Source organism: Mastomys coucha, unplaced genomic scaffold, assembly GCF_008632895.1.
Source record: "Mastomys coucha isolate ucsf_1 unplaced genomic scaffold, UCSF_Mcou_1 pScaffold3, whole genome shotgun sequence".
Lineage (NCBI taxonomy): Eukaryota > Metazoa > Chordata > Mammalia > Rodentia > Muridae > Mastomys > Mastomys coucha.
Genome location: NW_022196909.1, coordinates 33881249 through 33899615, shown reverse-complemented (window position 1 = coordinate 33899615; position 18367 = coordinate 33881249). Strand labels below are relative to the sequence as shown.

The following is an 18367-nucleotide window of genomic DNA, read 5'->3' as shown; positions in this document are numbered from 1 at the left end:
GCTTTCGGGAGTCACTTCCAAAGCAAATGCACCCCTTGCAACCCTGAGACAAGCTGAAGATCTGCCCGGAGATCAGCCCCTCATACAGCAAGAGTGTCCCAGTCTGACTATTCAGAGACTTCAAGCTCTTTCCTCTGCCTCCTCCTTCTATTCTATTAACTATAGATTCTTCCCTCACACAATTCTACCTGGATGGATCCAGTTTCCCCTCCTTCTGCTCCGAGTTCCTCTGCACCTCCCCTCCCATCTGGATCCACACCCTTTCTGTCTCTCATATAAAAAAGAACAGGTTCCTGAGAGATTACCAACCACACGTAAGAAAATAAAAAACAAAACCTATCGTGTCAAAGTTGGACAAAGCAAGCCAACAGACAAACGAAAGAGCTTAAGAGACGGCACAAAGATCCGAGAACTGTTGATTTACACGTTCAGGACGCAGAGGACCTGGAGTAGACCCATGTAGGCCCTGTTCATGATGCTTCAGTTTCTGTGAATTCCTGTGAGCTTTACTCCGTTGTTTTAGAGGGTCTTGCTCCCCTGGTGTCTTCTGTTCCCATCTCCCACCTCCGGTTCTTCTCCTCTCTCCTCTTCCATGGAGTTCTCTTGAGTTTTGAGGGGAGGGATTGATGGGGACATTTCTTTTGGAGCTGCGCGTTTCAAGGTCAGTCTGTCCATCTGTCTGTCTGCCTGTCTGTCTGTCTCTGTCTGTCTCTGTCTCTGACTGTTTCTCTCGGTCTCTCCTCCCTCTCCCTTTCCCTCCCCCCCTCCGCACCCTCCCCTGTATAATGTTTGGTTGTGGGTGTATTTCTTCCCCTCTGCTGCAGGAGGATTTCTTTCTGCTGATAGCTCAATAAGGCATTGATCTATGGATATAGCAGGATATCATTAGAGTCATTTCATTGTTACTTTTTTTTTTCTCTTCTAACCAGTCGTATTTGGTTTTACCCCAGGTCCCCGGGGCTATCCAGATTCCTATTCTTGGTCACCCAAGCAGTGTCAGGTCTGAGTTCCACCTCGCGGAGTGGCCCTTCCGCGTCAAATTAGACATGGTTGGCCACTCCCGCCAGCGTTGTGCCACCATTGCCCTGGCAGATCTTGCGGGCGGGACCGAGTGTAGATAGAGGCGGTTGTGCTGGGTTGGTGTTTACCTTTCTCCCTTGGGAGCCTGCAGAGAACCTGCCCGCATGCATCATAGACACTAGAACACTTAGAACACTGCTGTGAGGGTTCTATGGAGGCAGCAGGTCTGCCTCTCCACGTTCAGCGAGCCGCGTGGGGTTGCCCTCAGCAATGGGCCCACTGTCCGTTGGTGACTCCACGTTCCTCCGGTCCTCACGCCCGCGACAGACAGACAAGGCTAGCCTCAAGGTAACCTTGAATCCCAGCTTTCTTTCTGCCAGGGTCCTTTGTCCTCCTAGCTCCTCCCCAACTCTCACAGCTGATCACTTTCTTCAGTTAAGCCTGGCAAGGGATGATCGCGGGTTAGAGAGAATGAAGATTAAGAATGCTAACTTGCTGTGTCCCCTACTGGGTTCACCGTTCTAATGTGAGGGTCCCTTCCTTCCTTCCCCCATCCTTCCTCCTCCCCTTCCTCATCCTCACGCTCTCTCCTTCCCTTCCTCCCATGGTCTCCCCCTGTCTTTCTGTCCTCTCCTTCTCCACAACCCCACCCCCTTTAACCTTTGGTGCTGTGTTGAAGTCAGGGGTGGCTCTCGAGGTAGAAGTGGGAGCTCAGCGGTAAGATGACGCCTCATACGAGGATCTGAAATATCAACACTGAAATTACAAGGCTGTAGTGCCGGTCCCTGGTGCCAGCTCTTGCCCCGCAAAAATGACAAGAGAGTCTCTAATTTCTGGTGTCCCTTCTGGGGAAAGGAATGGTGTGTTCCCCAAGGTGGTACTGCAAGACAATGTTCCACAATGTGATCTGTTGATTTCATTCCTGAAAGTTATTTCATACTGTAACACTAAAATTTGGGCATACAACATTGATATATATAATAATAAAAGATCACGTAAGAATATACTTTAAAAGTAAACACGTTGACATATTTAACTGTATCATGTAATCATTTCAGAGCTGCATAAGTACATGAATAGATTTATGAATGATTCTAAGTTTTGCAAAATGTTTACCATGTTGATGATCCCAGAACAACCTCCTTGAAGACTCTGGTAGTTTAGAATACATCCTTTGGCCTGCTGGTATTTTAGAAGATAGGACCGCTTTTGTTTTGAATTTTTCATTTGTAAAATCTGATCCTTTAGTGGGTGTCTCTTCCCTCTGCTGCCATTGGTGAGAATTTTTTTTGTTTTGTTGTTTTACAATTAATAACAGCTCCCCTCCATGCTGATCATCTGCAACTTTGCTTTTCAAGCCTTTTATTTTGACTTCAGAACTTGTTTCGAATTACTAATTTGAAATCCATAACTCTAAATTTGTGAACTTTCACAGAGTCTTAGAACATGAAGTTTAAAAAGAAAAGTCAATCAAGATAAAATTTGGTAAGTTTTGTTCAGTAAAGGAACAAAGCCATTGTTTTTTTTTTAGAACTTTAGAAACCTGAATTTTTATCTTCATTTTTTTAGGCATTGCAGTTAGTCAATGCCAGTACATCAAAGGTACACTTTGCCAGAGTGACTGTAAATATTTCTGTAGGAACTTAGAAGATTTCACCTCTTGTCCAGGCTGGAATATCTAGAGATTGCAAGCTGGCAGAAGACTGCAAAATGGAAGTTTCCTCTGGTGGATTTTGCTCTAATGCCTGCCTGCCTTTCTCCACCGGGGCATAGCTCCCACTGCAGTCATGGTGCAACACCGAGCTTTACCCACAGGTGGCGCTGCTCAACACACGATTTATTCACATATGTGAAGACATTTTTGATCTGTGGGGTTTGAGGTTCTGAAATCTAATGAATTCAACACTGTCTCCGTGCAGAAAGACAGAAATATTCAGGATTAAGTTTCCACATCTGGAGAATCCCAGGATGGTGGGGAGCCAGGGGTAGGGTCAGAGTTAGGGTCAAGGTCAGGGGGAGGGAGAGGGTTAGGGTCGGGGTCAGGGGGAGGGGGAGGAGCAGGGGCAGGCAATTACCTGAGAGGTCATTGTTTTAGGGTATCTCAAGTACAGGGACAGCTGTGATTGCTTTCAGGGCCCCGTGACCCCTCCCTAGCCATGCCCATCAGATACTTATGGGCAATCGACATTCGAACCACATTCTGATTATTTTTCGTATCCAGTCATGGCTCAAAACTTTCACGTTTTCCCCACCTCACACTTTATTTTATTTTAGTTTTTAAATCTTGGTCAAATTCCAGCTGCGAGGTCCGTATGTGTTCCTGTGACCCAGGCATTTGGCAAAGCGGGGACAGAGTTAGACAAAGGGAGGGAATGTAAGGTCCCCCTTGAAGGTATAAGACCTTGAGTCAATTTTCTTCCTGTTGGTATCAGAGACTTGTGACCCTCAGCTGGAATGAATGTCTCTGAAGGGTTATTTGCCTCAAGTGCTCATTATTTATAGATTTATTTTATTCATGTATGTATATATGTATGTATGTATGTATGTATTTTTTAAGCCATGGGAGATTTGAGCCTGGGTTACCCACACAGACCGGGTCATGACTTCTCTGCTTTCAGATGCATTTCCGCTCCCAGTCCACACCTGCTTTACCCTGACCCATCCGCACCGCTTCAACAAGTCTGGTGGTCACCCTTTTGGGGAATTTTGAAGAAAACACTACATGCCTTATCATTCTCCTCTTGTGTTTCTGTAATCTAAGGTGTAATTTTTAATGACTGTTAGATAAGAAAAAAAATAGTATTATTTTCTAATGCTAACTAGCATGCAGTCAGTGTTCAGCATTCCTTTACTCTGCAAACATCCGTTCTCTTTCTTGTTTTTGTTCTGTTCTGTTTTGTTTTAAATCTAGATTCTAAAGATGCTATGTGTCACCTTTGGTTGCTGAACTTCATCAAACAACAATTTGAAACAGTTTTCTCCTTTCTATACTTCCCCCCTCTTTAAAAATATATATAAGTATAAATTATATTATATAACTATATATTATATAGTATATAAATATATAACAAAATTTATATATTTAAAATATATATTTTTAAAATTTATTTTGCAGTATGTATGTTTTACCTGTTGTATGCCTCTGCACCATACGCTTGTACTTACCCCTGGGAACCAGAAGAGGGCATCAGATCTCCCCATAACTGGTGTTCTGCATGGTTGTGAGCCACCCTGTGGGTGCTGGGAATTGAACCCTGGTCCTGTTGGAAGAGACACCCATGATCTTAACCACTGAGCCAACTCTCCAGCCTTTGGCCCCACCTTTACTTCTAAACACAATTCATTTGTTGAAGACAATGGACCTGGAACAGAACTTCTTGCACTAAGCTGTTCTATCCCTGTGAATCCCAGCAACCCCTTCTGCAAGAGCTCTTAATTGCCAGGCCTCCGTTCAACCATCAAGATCACATTTAAAAGGAATTAGTGCAGATGGTGGCGGGAGCTCACTGCTATAATGCACTATTGACAGATATCGCATGCATTTTTCAAATATCACCACCACCACCATCACCACCACCACCATCATCATCATCATCATCACCTACATTTGTAGTGTTAGGTTGCCCAAAATGTCTAGATATTGCCTTGTCTAAGCCTCTGCATTGTTTTTGGTTCACACTATCTCGAGCTGTTACTTAATCAGGGGATGGATAGAGGGATACGTAATTCAAGGATGACCCTGTACAGTTCTTGGGTGAAATGTCAGGGTAAAAGGTTTGCTTCCATGAATGATGACCTGAGTTCAAACCCTGGTACCCATACTGAAGAAGGAAAGAATCAACTCCACTGTGGTCGTTTGAATGTGCTCCACCCAGGGAGTGGCACTCTTAGGAGGTGTGGCCTTGTTGGAGTGGGTGTGGCCTAGTTGGAGTGGGTGTGGTCTTGAAGAGTAGCTATGTCAGTCTGGGTGTGGGCTTTATGACCCTCATCCTAGCCCCCTGGAAGCCAGTCTTCTGCTAGCAGCCTTCAGATGAAGATGTAGAACTCTCAGAGCCTCTTGCACTATGCCTGCCTGGATGCTGCCATGCTCCTGCCTTGATGATAATGGATGAACACTGACCTGTAAGCCAGCCCCAATAAAATGTCCTTTATAAGACTTGCTTTGGTCATGGTGTCTGTTCACAGCAGTAAAACCCTAACAAAGACATCCTCTACGGTGTCTTCTGACCTCCACATGTGTGCTATATGAGGCAGAGATAAAAATAATAAAAATAACTAACTAAAATAGATGATAGATAGATAAATAGATGGATAGATAGATAGTAGATAGATGATAGATGGATAGATGGTAGATAGATGATAGATAGATAAATAGGTGGATGGATAGATAGATAAATAGATGGATAGATAGATAGATGATAGATAGATAGATAACTAGGTGGACAGATAGATAGACACACCAGGAATTAAAATAAAAGCTGTTTTTATTCACCAGCTGTTGTTACCACTCTGTGGTAGAGTTCATGTGGCAAAATCAAGACAAATACTGAATTTTTGTTTCGTCCTTTATCAGATGTTAGAATGAGGGATTGGTGTTCTAGAAACCTTCAAGCAGAACAAACAACGAGGTGTTTTAAAAGCAATATCCTTACAACCACATAGATTCTTAAGGGAAAAAAACCCCTACATTCGATGTGTTTAGCCTATCAGCTATTAGGTCTTGGATGCAGAAATTTCCACATTTGACACCTTATTTTGGTTTCTAGTTCCCCATACAGGACCTAGCATATGAGAACAACAGATTTTTGCTTTTTGTGCTGGGAGCTGTCCCTGGCTGGGGTTGACATCATATGCCCTTGGATGTGGTCCGGAGTCATGTGTCCCTAAGGACACTGGGTTATTATCATGGAAAAGGCGTTGGGACAGCTCAGCCTGGGCGCTGTATCTGATGCTGTCAATACTGTTCAGTTCTGGTAAATCACATGACAGGTTTGAAAGACTGCATTCACATTCAGGTCTCACAGACCAGTATTTTATTTAACCATGCTTACGACTTTTAAAAAGATCCAGCATAGGGGAAAAGGGGTTCATTAAATGTAGTTTGAGTTCCATGAGGGGGAGCTGTACAATTTTTATTTATTTATTATTATTATAAATGAGTACTCTGTAGCTGTCTTCAGATACACCAGAAAAGGGATTCAGATTTTATTATGGGTGGTTGTGAGCCACCATGTGGTTGCTGGGATTTGAACTCACGACCTTTGGAAGAGCAGTCGGTGCTCTTACCCACTGAGCCATATCACCAGGCCCAAGCTGTACAATTTTTATGAATGCTTTTGTGCGTAGTTATAATTAATCGTCCGTGCATTAAGGACCATGCTATCCTCAGAAACAGGAGAGGTGTTGGGCATGGAAGGGTCACAGTGCAGAACTTTAAGCTGGTCTCTGGAAAAAAATTAATTCTTTAAAAATTGTTTATGTCGTATGTTCATGCATGTATATGTGTGCATGTGTGCATGTGTACTCATGTGTGAGTGTATGTGCATGGATGTGCATGTGTGCATATGTGTGTGCATCTGTATGTGTGCATGCATATATGAGTATGTGTGTGTATGCATGCATGGGTGTGTGCATCTGTATGTGTGTGTGTCAGCGTGTCTTCATGTGTGCATGTTTGTGCATGTGTGTTTGCCTGTGTTGTATGTACATATGTGTATGTGTGTGCATGTGTGTAAGTGTGTGTGTGTGTGTGTGTGTGTGTATGTGTGCACATGTGAGTCACACCAGGCACATGGAAGTCAGAAGTTTTCTTCCTCATGGATGTGGGTTCTGGGATGGCCTCCACAGTACACTTTGACGCTATCAAACAACATGTTTATTAACTGCGAGTAGAGAGATGGCTTTATCATTCCATAGTCAGGAGTGTATTTTATAATGTAATGAATACAAATCAAAAAAGCAGCCTATGTTTTAAAAATGTATGGTAATTATGTAAAGCCAACTTCACTCAAATCTCTGAATTTTATAGCACAGATTTGCAAGAGTGTAAATCTCACAAAAGCAGCGTGAGTTTCCATGGACTTACATGTTTTATGCATCCTGACTCTCAGCGAGGAGAATAAATTCTGATTCGTCATTCCAGAAAAGCTCAAACTTCCTTTCTATTCTCTGTATAGGAATTGAGAGCAGAAACCCAACAGTATATGAGAGAGTAGGTAAATAAAGCAACTAGGGTGAGTTACTTGGGGAGGGGCCTCAGAGGCCTCATCCTCAGAAGGGTGCTGAAGGAGAGAAGCACTTTTTTGTCAAGGGTGTGGCCACTGGCAGATACCTCCTCCCACCTTGTGCACACCCATGCACATATGGGAAGCGCAGACGGACACAGTGTCTTGCAGAACAAATAAATTATGAAAAGAGGGTGTGAAGTTCGATGGGAGATATGAAGGGATATCCTGGGGCAGAGCTTGAGCTAGAGAGGAAGAGAAGGGTATGATCCAGAGACGTTGCATACGTGTATGAAAATTTCAATGAAAAAGTAAAAATTAAAAATACTGGGGTGAGCTATGAAAGAACCATAGGCAGTTAGTTGATAAGAATTATTATTATTTATTTTTGATTTTTCAGTAGCTGAACATTTGTTAAGCTACTTAAAATTCTTGCAGTTTCTCTTAAAAATCTGAACAATGGGCTTATGTATCCATCTAATTTTGCATTTTCACCACCATCATCACTATCATCACCATGACCACCATGACCATCATCACCATTATCACCATCGATGGGGATGGAACCAGGGGCCTTCCACACACTCGGGGATTCCTCTGCCTCTGTGCCAAACCCCCAGCCCTCCGTGTTTATTATTTAAAATGCTTTCTTCAGTTGTCTGAGCCTGAGGTCTCATGGAGTCTGGGCTGGACCTTGCGTTGTTCTCCACCCTTCCTTTAGTGCCCATATTGTTGATAGGCTATTGCATCTGGAAGAGTGGAAGTGGGGCGTCTGCCGGTCCACTTCTGCTTCCATCTTGCTTCCCTTCACCCCAGAATCTCCTCCCCCGCCACAGCTCTCCTTTCCCCCTTGGGTCTCAGACACGCTGTCCACCCTGGCTGTTTCTTTAATCTTGCCCCACGCCGGACATGCTAGAGCGTGCGCACATCCTCAGAGTTTGTACCTGGCATGACTTGCTGTCAAGGACAGGGAGGTGGGAGGGGGAGGAGCCTATAGGGAAGGGGAGGAGCCTGTACGTAAGGGGAAGAGCCTGTCAGTGATGGGAGGAGCCTGTACGTAAGGGGAGGAGCCTGTCAATGATGGGAGGAGCCTTAGGTAAGGGGAGGAATCTGTGTTGGACTCAGTGCCATCATTGAGTGGACCTGGGTCTCCAATACCCATGGCGACTACTTCCGGTCTGGTCCTCCTCCTATCTGACATTGTTTTCCTTCCTCTGTTTGCCTTCATCTCAGTTCAGGTCTGTGAACCCAGCCCTCTGCACACAGCACATCTGAGCTAAAGATCCTGCGTTACATTGTTCGTCCTGTGGTTCGTCTGTCCTCAGATCAGTCTGTCCTGTGGTCACTCTGTCCTGCAGTTCCTCGGACCCTGCCCAACTAGGAAGCACGATCGTGGAGAGATTGGGATCCGGCAGATCATGAGCCGAGGTGACCCAGGTCATCTTAAATTGCTTTCAATAAACGCTGCATGGATTTGCAACGTTCTTTTGCTCTGTGGCGGCAGAGTTCACAGAGGTCAGAGTTCCCAAGACTCATCCACAGGGAGTCTGCCCCTGATCCCAGTCACTCATGTCCACTTTCTGCTTCCTCTGCAGCCAGAGGCAGGCTCCAGGTTCGAGACTCGCCCTCTCTGCTGGAAACGTCAGCGTCAGCGAAGCGCCTGCGAGCCGCTTAGACATTTGTTCTCCTTGGGAAGCGCTTGTGATTCCCTGGTAACTTAGGATTTTCGTCTTGAAAGACAACTCCTTGAGGCAAAATACTGAAGATCTGAGTAAAAGGAGAAAATGAGTCAGAGTCACACAGAGCGGGGTTATGTTTGGGAACCTGGAAGGCCATGAGGGACTAATCAAGGTCCAGCCTGATTAGTCACTGTTTATCGGTGATTACCAATGATCATCAGCGTTTATCGGTGATCTCAGCCTCCCTGTACCTCATGCGGTCAAGCCTGGGCTCATGTACCGAGATCTACTAGCACAGAGAGCTGCTTCTGCAGGTCCAGCACCCGTGGGGAAACACCTGTATTCCTGAATCCCTGGAAAGCCCTCTGTCACGGCAGCTTCTACTTAGGACTGTGGTTCCAGGACTGGGGACCCAGCATGCTCTTGTCTCTTCAGTTGAGGGGGGGCAGGAGGATGTGTCAATCTCCGGCTTTGTGTCTTCATCTGTATGGCTCCTTGGTTTTTCCCTCACCTGTATGCTCAGTTCCTCAGATTGAATTCTACCTGCTATAGATAGCTAGAGAAATTTCTGTGTTCCGAGGAAAATTTAAAAACTTGTGTCATGCGGGGCTGGAGAGATGCTCAGTGGTGAAGAGCATGTGTCACTCCTATAGCAGGCCTTGGTTTGCTTTGGGAATCTTCTGTTGTTACAAAGGAGTGAAACAGGAAATCAAACTTCCTGCTGGTCGTTCATCCACGGGTGAGTCCACATATATTAAATAACTGCACAATTAGTTATTAGAGTCCAGAGTGAGGGTGTGGATGCCTATCCTGGTGAGGCAGGGATGCCAAGAGAGATCTGACAATACCTACGGGGAGGTTTGGTTGTGGTTAGACTTGAATCAGGGAGCCAGTATTGGGGTTAGCTAGGGAAGAAAAGCCATGATGGCACTGTGTGCTGAGAGGGTCTCTTCCTACGTTTTGTATGGGGACTGTGGTGGTTTGAATATACTTGGCCCAGGCAGTGGCACTATTAGGAGGTGTGACCTTGTTGGAGTAGGTGTGGCCTTGTTGAAGGAAGTGTGTCCCTGTGGGCACGGGCTTTGAGAGACCCTCCTCCTAACCACGTGGGAGATAGTCTTCCTGTTTGCCTTCAGAACAAGATGTAGAACGCTCAGCTCCTCCTGCACCAAGCCTGCCTGGAAGCTGCCATGCTCCTGCCTTGATAATAATGGACTGAACCTCAGAACCTGTAAGCCAGCCCTGGTTGAACACTGTCCTTTATAAGAGTTGCCTTGGTCATGGTGTCTGTTCACAGCAGTCAAACCCTAACTAAGACAAGAGATCTACAGCCCACACCACAGGCAGGTACCCTGGAATGATCATCTATAATACATGTGATGGCAGACTTAAACTTGTCTGAGTACTGAGCAATTAAGTGACTCTTGATAATCCATTTTGTATGGCTTTGGCATTTGTGTATGTGTATGCATGGCCAGAGCCTCTGGAGAGTGAGCAGAATGTTCAGGAAGAATAGAAACACTTCTTACCCTAAACTATACAGAACAAGGTCTCTACCTTAGCTGCCCACCTCTAGCCCTAAACATTGGACTAGATCAAAGGCAGGGTGGGGTGGTGTTAGTATAGAAAACCAGTTAAAGGTAAGTATATGAATATTAGAGGAAAAAAAGTAATGTCAGCCACAGGCCCACGTGCATGGAGAGAAAAGGCCGGGTCTCCAGATAGCAAACTGAGTGAGGCATTCCTCTGACAAGCCCAGCCCTCCTCAACACCAGCTGGCAGGTCGCCTGTTACCACAATCCTGCAACTAGAACAAATTCACCCAGGACTAGAAAGTTCTTTCAAAGGAATAGTCAGGAACCTAGAGCCTGAGAAATCAGAAACTTAAAGCCAGTGGAGCATTTCATAAAACATGGTAAAGACAGGAGTCGAAGAATGTGGAAGCAAAGGATCTAAATCAGGTCTTGGAAGAGATACTTCAGCCACCACACGCTGCACGGCGCACGGTCCTGAATGATCATGAAATATAAACTTATTAGTTTTAGCATTACTCCCTATGTCTATTAATCATTCATTCTTTATTAATTTCAGTGCTTGCATGAAACCCATCCAGGGCCAACAACATTATTCAGAGGATAAGGACACTTACTGGCGTCCCTGACAGCCTAGGCTCAACCTCCCAGAATCCAACTGGTGGGAGGAGAGAGCCAACTTCTACAATGTTGTCGTCCGAGCTACACAGAGATACTACGGCACATGCGTGACCGCCCACTCCCCAACTTAAAAAATTGTTAAAAAAGGAAACCTTTCTAAGTATTATTGAAGATGGATCTCAGCGTAAGAGGGTCTTAGGAGACTCAGAGGTTTGATTCTGAATTTGGAGAGAGGGTGAGTTGGGGCCCAGAGGGCAGCCATGCTGTTGGGTGGCTTGCTTCAGAGCAGGTATGTTATAAAACACAAGAATCGGGAGAGAAAAGGAAGGGAATTGCATTCGATCAAAAGTGTTGGGGAACAGCTGTGAGCAGCAGAAAGACTGGCTATTAGATGGCCTTCAGAACTGAAGACGCTAGCTTAGAATTTCACGAATGGGTGACCTACAACCAGACATTCAGCCATTCCGTGCCTCAGTTTCCTCTTTGTGAGTCAGGATGGGTATAAGCACTCTATGGGTTCTTGTGCAGATTTGATGAGTGTACACATGCATGTGCGCACACACACACACACACACACACACATACACACACACACACACACACACACACACACAAAACACCCAGGAGCACCACTCAATAAAGATGAGTTAACATGATAACCATTATTGGTAGTTGATTGTGTATAGTTAATCGACTTACTAAAATAAAGGCTGATGTAAAATAATCATTATTATCTGAGGATTTGCCAATCTGGCTTCCATCCGTGGATCTGATCCCCCCCAAATGTGTTCCAGGATTTTGTAACCAGATCATGGAAGCGATTTTGTGATTATTCAGTTTCCTCACTTCATGTAATGCTCCTGATGCTGGAACCTCTTTGCTGTGTCCACGCAGCTCGTGGGAGCAGGGGGTGTCCCCGCACTGCCTCTCTGAATAGGATTCAGGTTTGGTTCCTTCATGCAGAGATGAAGATATTGAATTATATTAACTCTGCCTCAAATTCAATTAAAATATAGGTTCTTTGGTATCTCGGATCATTAATTATTGAATGGTTACTTCTGTCTAAAAAAAAAATGTGAGAACACAAGCTTATTCTATAATATAAATCTGCTGCCAGACACGTGTGTAGCTAACAAAAAAATGCGTGTAGCAAAGGTTATGGAGCAGGATGCTCATGTGAATGCTATCCTGTGATTGATAGCTCCGAACTAGAAGCTACTGAGAACACCATGAGCAGCTGGATAGGCAATGGTGCCCCCCAAAAGAACTATGCATAAAGGGGAAAAATCACAGTTTGTAGTTCCATTCACATAAAGTCCTCAGTTAAGGTAAGTAGACCACACTATTGGGAAGGGTGGTTACTCCACTGTGGGACTGTGGAGGGATAGCCACCATGAACAGTACAGCAATTTCTGACATTGGGAGTGTTGGTGGTATTTTATTATTTTTTAAAAATCCCCGTGTGCATGTATGTGTTTGTGTATGCTCCTGTTGATGAATGCCGTGGTCTCTCTGCGTGTGGATGTCAGAGGGCAACTCGGGCTGCCCTTGTTGTTTATCTTGACGCCGGGTCTGTCTTGCTACTTGCTGATGTTAGGCGTGCCGGCCCAGAAACTTCTAGGGGGTTCTCCTCTCTGCATCACAGTAGCACTGGGATTTTAGGTCCACAAACTATCAGATAGATTTACGTGGATTTGGGGATCCAGGCTCATGTTCTCAGTCTTGTGCGGCAAGTGTTTTACCCGCTGAGCCATTTCTACAGCTGCGATCAGTTTGTGGAAGTCCGTAAATTTTTTTTGTCTGTGAAATATGTGCATGTCTCTCTACAGAGACGATACTTCAATAAAACAACAAAAACTAAGTAGGGCGGGAAGGCAAAAGCACCACTCTTGTCTGCCAGTGCTTCCAGCCCTGGGAATACAGGGGAGCACTAGACAGGAGCTTGGTCTGTAACAGAAGAAGCAAGAAGGAGGAAGCGGGTACCAGCCATTTCCCCATCACCGTGGCAAAAGAAACATTTCATCACTTCGCATAAAGGAACAGCTTACTTTAGCTCACGCCACTAGACACTCAGTCCACGGTCTTTGGCGTCATTGTTTTAGCATCCGTGGTAAGGCAGTGCATCATGGGAGGAGTCCACGAAGACCGGAATATGGACACAGCATCCTACCAGAAGAAAGGAAAAGGAGGGGCTGCGCTCCCTCAGTGCTCTGCAGGGTCACTCTCCAGTGACCTCGCTAACCTGCTTCCACCAGATTCCACTTGCTGAATTCTACCAATGGAGTCAACAGGCCCGACACCAAACCTTCAAGACACAGTTCTGCGGACCACACTCCAGGTCCGGGTTATATCAGGTGGCAGTTCCGGAATGAACCATGTAGCTGTCTTGTAGTTTACACATATTTCTTTATGGTCATGTGGTCTTACAATGCATGTCTTCTCTCATTTTTGTCTCAAAGATCTTTCAGCTTGTTTTTATTTTATTTTGTTTGTTTGTTTGTTTTGGTATAAGACAGAGTCTCCCGTATTCCAGGCTGACTTGCAACTCCCCACATAGCCAAGGAAAGTTTCCCACTCTGCTCCCCCCCGCCACTCCCCCCACCCGTGCTAAGATCACAGGAGTGCATCATTAGGCCTGATTTATAAAGTGCTCCGCATCGAAGCCAGGGCTTCATTATGTGCTAGGCGAGCATGCCGCCCACCGAGCCGCATCCCTAGCAGGCTTCTTTCAAAGATGCCTTACCTCTCTTTCCTTCTCTTGTCTCACCAGTCTCTTCATTTCCAAGCGGTTTTAGATTCATCTTTGGCCAGCCCATCAATAGACAGGTGCCAGTTACAGCAATGTATTGACGCCTCATAAAGAAATATAAACACAGCAAAGGTAGACAAGCTTGCTATGACAGCCAGGGGAGTACGGGACCTATCACATGTATCTGAGTGACCGAAGTAGGATCTATTTACAAAAGGAAGACCATTTGCTTTCTAAGACCCGTTAGTTACCCATTTAGGAACCTCAGCAACACATGCACAACCTTACTTGATGTCAAGTCATACTTTACCAATTTGTACTATATAATTGTCTTCCAGTGAGAAAGTCTATATTTTAACTACTATACTTAATTGGACAGAGAGAACAATTACAAAGACAAGGGTACAGGTGTGTGTGTGTGTGTGGGGGGGTGTTACAACGTGCTTTGATGGGGTAAATGGAGTCCAAGAACCAATCGGAAAGGGCCAAGGAGAGGAGTGGGGGAACTGGCTGAGGATGCGCAGGGACCACACACAACTGCCCGGAAAGAAGCAAAGAACGATGTTCACTAGAGGAAGCCCGCACTCTATTTTAGTTCCTTTGAATGTATCCGACGTTCCCACAGCAGTGAGAAGTGTGTGAAGCTGCTGACTTGGGAGTTTAAACAGGTTAACTGTGTTGCTTAATATTCTGTGATCCAGTATTGGTCCCTAACGGACTCACAGGCACACCCCCACCCCACCCGAAATCCCATTTTCTGGTGGTTTCCCCTTCTGCCCAGGGTGGCTCTGGCCACAGCTTGGAGTTGAATGTTGGAAGGAGGAACACACCTTCATCAGAGATAGCCGGCAACAGACAGCAGCCACAGCTGATTGATCGGTGGCCTGGAGGTTAGGACTCTCACCTCCGCTGGGCCTGTCCTGTCCTCTAGAATTCCGGATTGAGCCAGTCTACTGCAGTTTGAGTGTGTAATGTCCCCGTGGATTCCCGTCTGAACGTCTGATCCTCACCGGGTGCTATATTGGAAGGTTGTGGCACCGTTACGGGGAGGAGCCTCACTGATGATGGAAGTGGTCATTGGGGGTGGGGCTTCAGGGTTGCCAGTCCAGGGTGCCAGCCACTTCATGTCTGCACCCTGTTTTCTGACCACTTGACAGATTGTGTGCTTCCACCGCCAGCATGGACTGTGTCCAATCTCAAACTTTATGCTGGGATAAACCAGTCCTCTGGTCAGTTGTTTCTTTTCATGTGTTTGAGCATAGGGATAAGAAACGTAATGAATTCACGGTCTTAGAGGAAGAAGGTCTTCCCCTTGTGTCTTTGTGTAATGTGTTCATGCTCTGTCATGTGCAGGACTCTGCAGGAGCAATGAGTAGTGTGTGCGTGCGTGTGAGAGCGTGTGTGTATGTGTGTGTGTACTCTGCGTGTATGTGCGTGTATGTGAGTGTCTGTATGCATGCATGTGTGTGCGTGCATGTGTGTGTGCACATGCATGTGTGTGTGCCTGCATCCGTGTGTATGCATGCATGTGTACACGTGTGTGTGCCTGCATGTGCGTGCGTCTGTACATGTCTGTGTGTGTGCATGTGTGTGTGTCTGTATACATGTGTGTACGTGTGTATGTATCTGTGTGTGCCTATGTGTGTGTGCATGCCTATGTGCATGCAAGTGTGTGTCCGTGAGTGGCATGTGTGTGTGCGCACATGTGTATATGTCTGTTGCGTGCGTGTGTATGTGTCTATGTGTGCACCTCTGTGTATATGTGGATGTGCGTATGTGTGCGTGTGTATATGTGTGTGTGTGTGTGTAATGGGAGACACCCTTGGACAATGGACCTGTTAAAAATAAAGTCGTTTTTGTCTTTGTTTTTCCCATTCACAAGGCTTAGCAGTAGTCAGCTGTTTTATTCTACGTGAGAAAACATTTAGCGTGAAATGGCAGAGTGGATTTCTGTGCTTGGAAACCCACTTCTCACCTTCCTCTGACTGCACAGGACCCGTTCCACCGACCATAGCAAAGGCTAAAACAGATACCTGGATGGTCAGCTCAACAACCTGCTGTTCTCAAGTACCGTAAAACTCCATAAAGGAGGAAAAACACGCTTTAGAGTCCACGGGGGAAAGTCTGTGTCTCACCCCACAACCGATTCGTATTTCATTTAATGAAGAGGATTGCAGACATTACCCCACTGGAAAGCCGATGGGTCTGCCAACTCTTTCTTCTTCTGCCAAAAGAAACTGGCACGTGGGCGGTCGACACTTCCACGAGGGTTCCTCGGCTCCTCGGCCCTCACAGGATTGTCCACGTGGGGAAGTGGCGGTCCCTCCCCACAGCTGCGTCTGGGCTGGGGCCAAAGGCAGAAGATGAGAGGCCAAAATGAAGGCTGGCGGAGACACAATGCATGGAGACTGCGGTCGAGAACTCAAGGGGATGCAGACGTCAGATTCCAGTGCGTGGTCTCTGGATGCTGGGTGGTCGTGTTTCAGCCACTACTTGGAGATGTGCAAAGTCTCTATCTGTTATTCTTTCTTTCCGTCTTCCCAACTCAGAAGTCATATTTCCTTTCTCTCTGATCTTAGGACAAGGCCGAGGGAATAGGCGTGTTGGGACAATGACAGCCTTTTCCCTCAACTACTGGAGAACACTGCTGAGACCCGTGCATTGAGCTGCACTTGTGGAACTGATGGGACCAGAAGGGACATAAATTCTGCATGACGAGCTCACCTGGCCACAGGGCCTGGAAGACAGGCCAGGAATTTGTGTTTTTTTTTCTCAATGCCAGAGGATGCTTCTCTGAATTTTAATGGCGTCCCTCAGGTAGGCAAGGTGTCCAGCCTCCTTGAGACTCTGAGGTTGTCTTTGCAAAGGGCAAGATAGGTTTATCCTCACTGTTAGGTGGGCTCGGTGAAAACTGGTGTGTGGGAATAGCAGGATGCATTCTCCCTCTGTGTGAGTTACCGATGCCTGCAAAGGGTTATGTTTCTAAGATGAAAAAAAATCCATGACTGCTGCAAGATCTAAAATGAATGTGTGTCAAAGATCTTAGTCAACTATTAATAAATAGTTGAATAATTAAATCAGCACGAATGGGGAAAGTCAAAGAAGAAATTGATTTAAAAGACCAGGATATCGAAACCAAATGCTCTAAACAGTGCTGATCACCCCCCCCCCAGAACTCCCACTCCCACTCAGGAGGCATTAACAGTCTCCTTATTGCTCCACCATATTCCCGGACATGGCTATGCGTAGTTACTATTAATTCCTGGCTGAGTTCTCCCATTTACACTCACCTCATTGGAAGGGCTCTACCCCTCAAATGTCATCCACCTCTTGCGCCTGAAGTCCACATTAATAGTATAAAGATGCTGCCTGTTCCACATACGCTGTGCTGTAGGGCCCACCCTGCCAACCCTTGTAACCAAGCCTTTAATTCCTGACCATAATTCACCAGCTTGGATTGAAGTCAAAGACCAGGGGAAGTATGAGGAGAGGAAGGAGAGAACACTGGACATGGCAGTGTCAAGTATTCAGCCGTTTAGAATTTTTTTTTTTTTTTTTTTTGAGACAGGGTTTCTCTGAGTAGCCCTGGCTGTCCTGGAACTCACTTTGTAGACCAGGCTGGCCTTGAACTCAGAAATCCACCTGCTTCTGCCTCCCAAGTGCTGGGATGAAAGGCGTGCGCCACCACCGCCTGGCCAGCCGTTTAGAAATTATCTCCACAGAAACTAAACCCACGCTTGGTGCTTCGCACTCGGGAAAGAAGGACCACTGGGTGCTGGAGCCCAGCCTTTCATTTTCAGCAATTTAGTCAAGTCACCCCGCTCTTTCAAATATTCAGTTGCCTATAGTTTACGGTAACCATGGAACTTAGTATCACCCAGGTGTTAAATCGAATACAAACACACACACACACACACACACACACACACACACACACCAACGACAAAGAAAGAATGCAAATCTTCATCAAGTGATGCCCAAGGAGACCTATTAAGTGGATGTTATTTAAGATGTCTGATTCACTAGACTGAAGCATAATTCTATTTTTTAAATTTATTTTTATTAGATATTTTCTTTATTTATATGTCATACGATATCTCCTTTCTCAGTTTCCCCTCCAAAAAAAAGAAAAAAAAAAGAAAACAAAAACAATCCCCTGTTCCCTCCCCCCTCCCCCTGCTCACCACCCCACCCTCTCCTGCTTACTGGCCCTGGCATTCCCCTACACTGGGGCATAGAACCTTCACAGGACCAAGGGCCTCTCCTCCCATTGATGACTGACTTGGCCATCCTCTGCTATACATATGTGGCTGGAGCCATGAGTCCCACCATGTGTACTCTTTGACTGGTGGTTTAGTCCCTCGGAGCTCTGAGGATACTAATTAGTTCATATTGTTGTTTGTCCTATGGGGCTACAAACCCTTCAGCTCCTTGGGTCCTTTCTCTAGTTCCTTCATTGGGGACCCTGTACTCCGTCCAATGGATGACTGTGAGCCTCTACTTCTGTATTAGTTGGGTACTGTCAGAGCCTCTCAGAAGACA

General features: G+C 45.8%; 2 long non-coding RNA genes across 3 annotated transcripts; one reads left to right on the top strand and one right to left on the bottom strand.

Annotated features, from left to right (window-relative positions):
* Nucleotides 1–1132: 1132 nt before the first annotated feature.
* LOC116074754 lies at nt 1133–1755 on the bottom strand. Its single transcript, XR_004112266.1, has 2 exons — nt 1681–1755; nt 1133–1461 (listed from the first exon to the last, which is right to left on the bottom strand). It is a non-coding gene; the product is annotated as an uncharacterized LOC116074754 (long non-coding RNA).
* Nucleotides 1232–11227, top strand: LOC116074753. Of its 2 annotated transcripts, none has more exons than XR_004112264.1 (4): nt 1232–1368; nt 8478–8672; nt 8840–9662; nt 11015–11227. It is a non-coding gene; the product is annotated as an uncharacterized LOC116074753 (long non-coding RNA). The 2 variants fall into 2 exon arrangements; XR_004112265.1 differs by having other exon boundaries at nt 8478–8681.
* Nucleotides 11228–18367: the final 7140 nt, after the last annotated feature.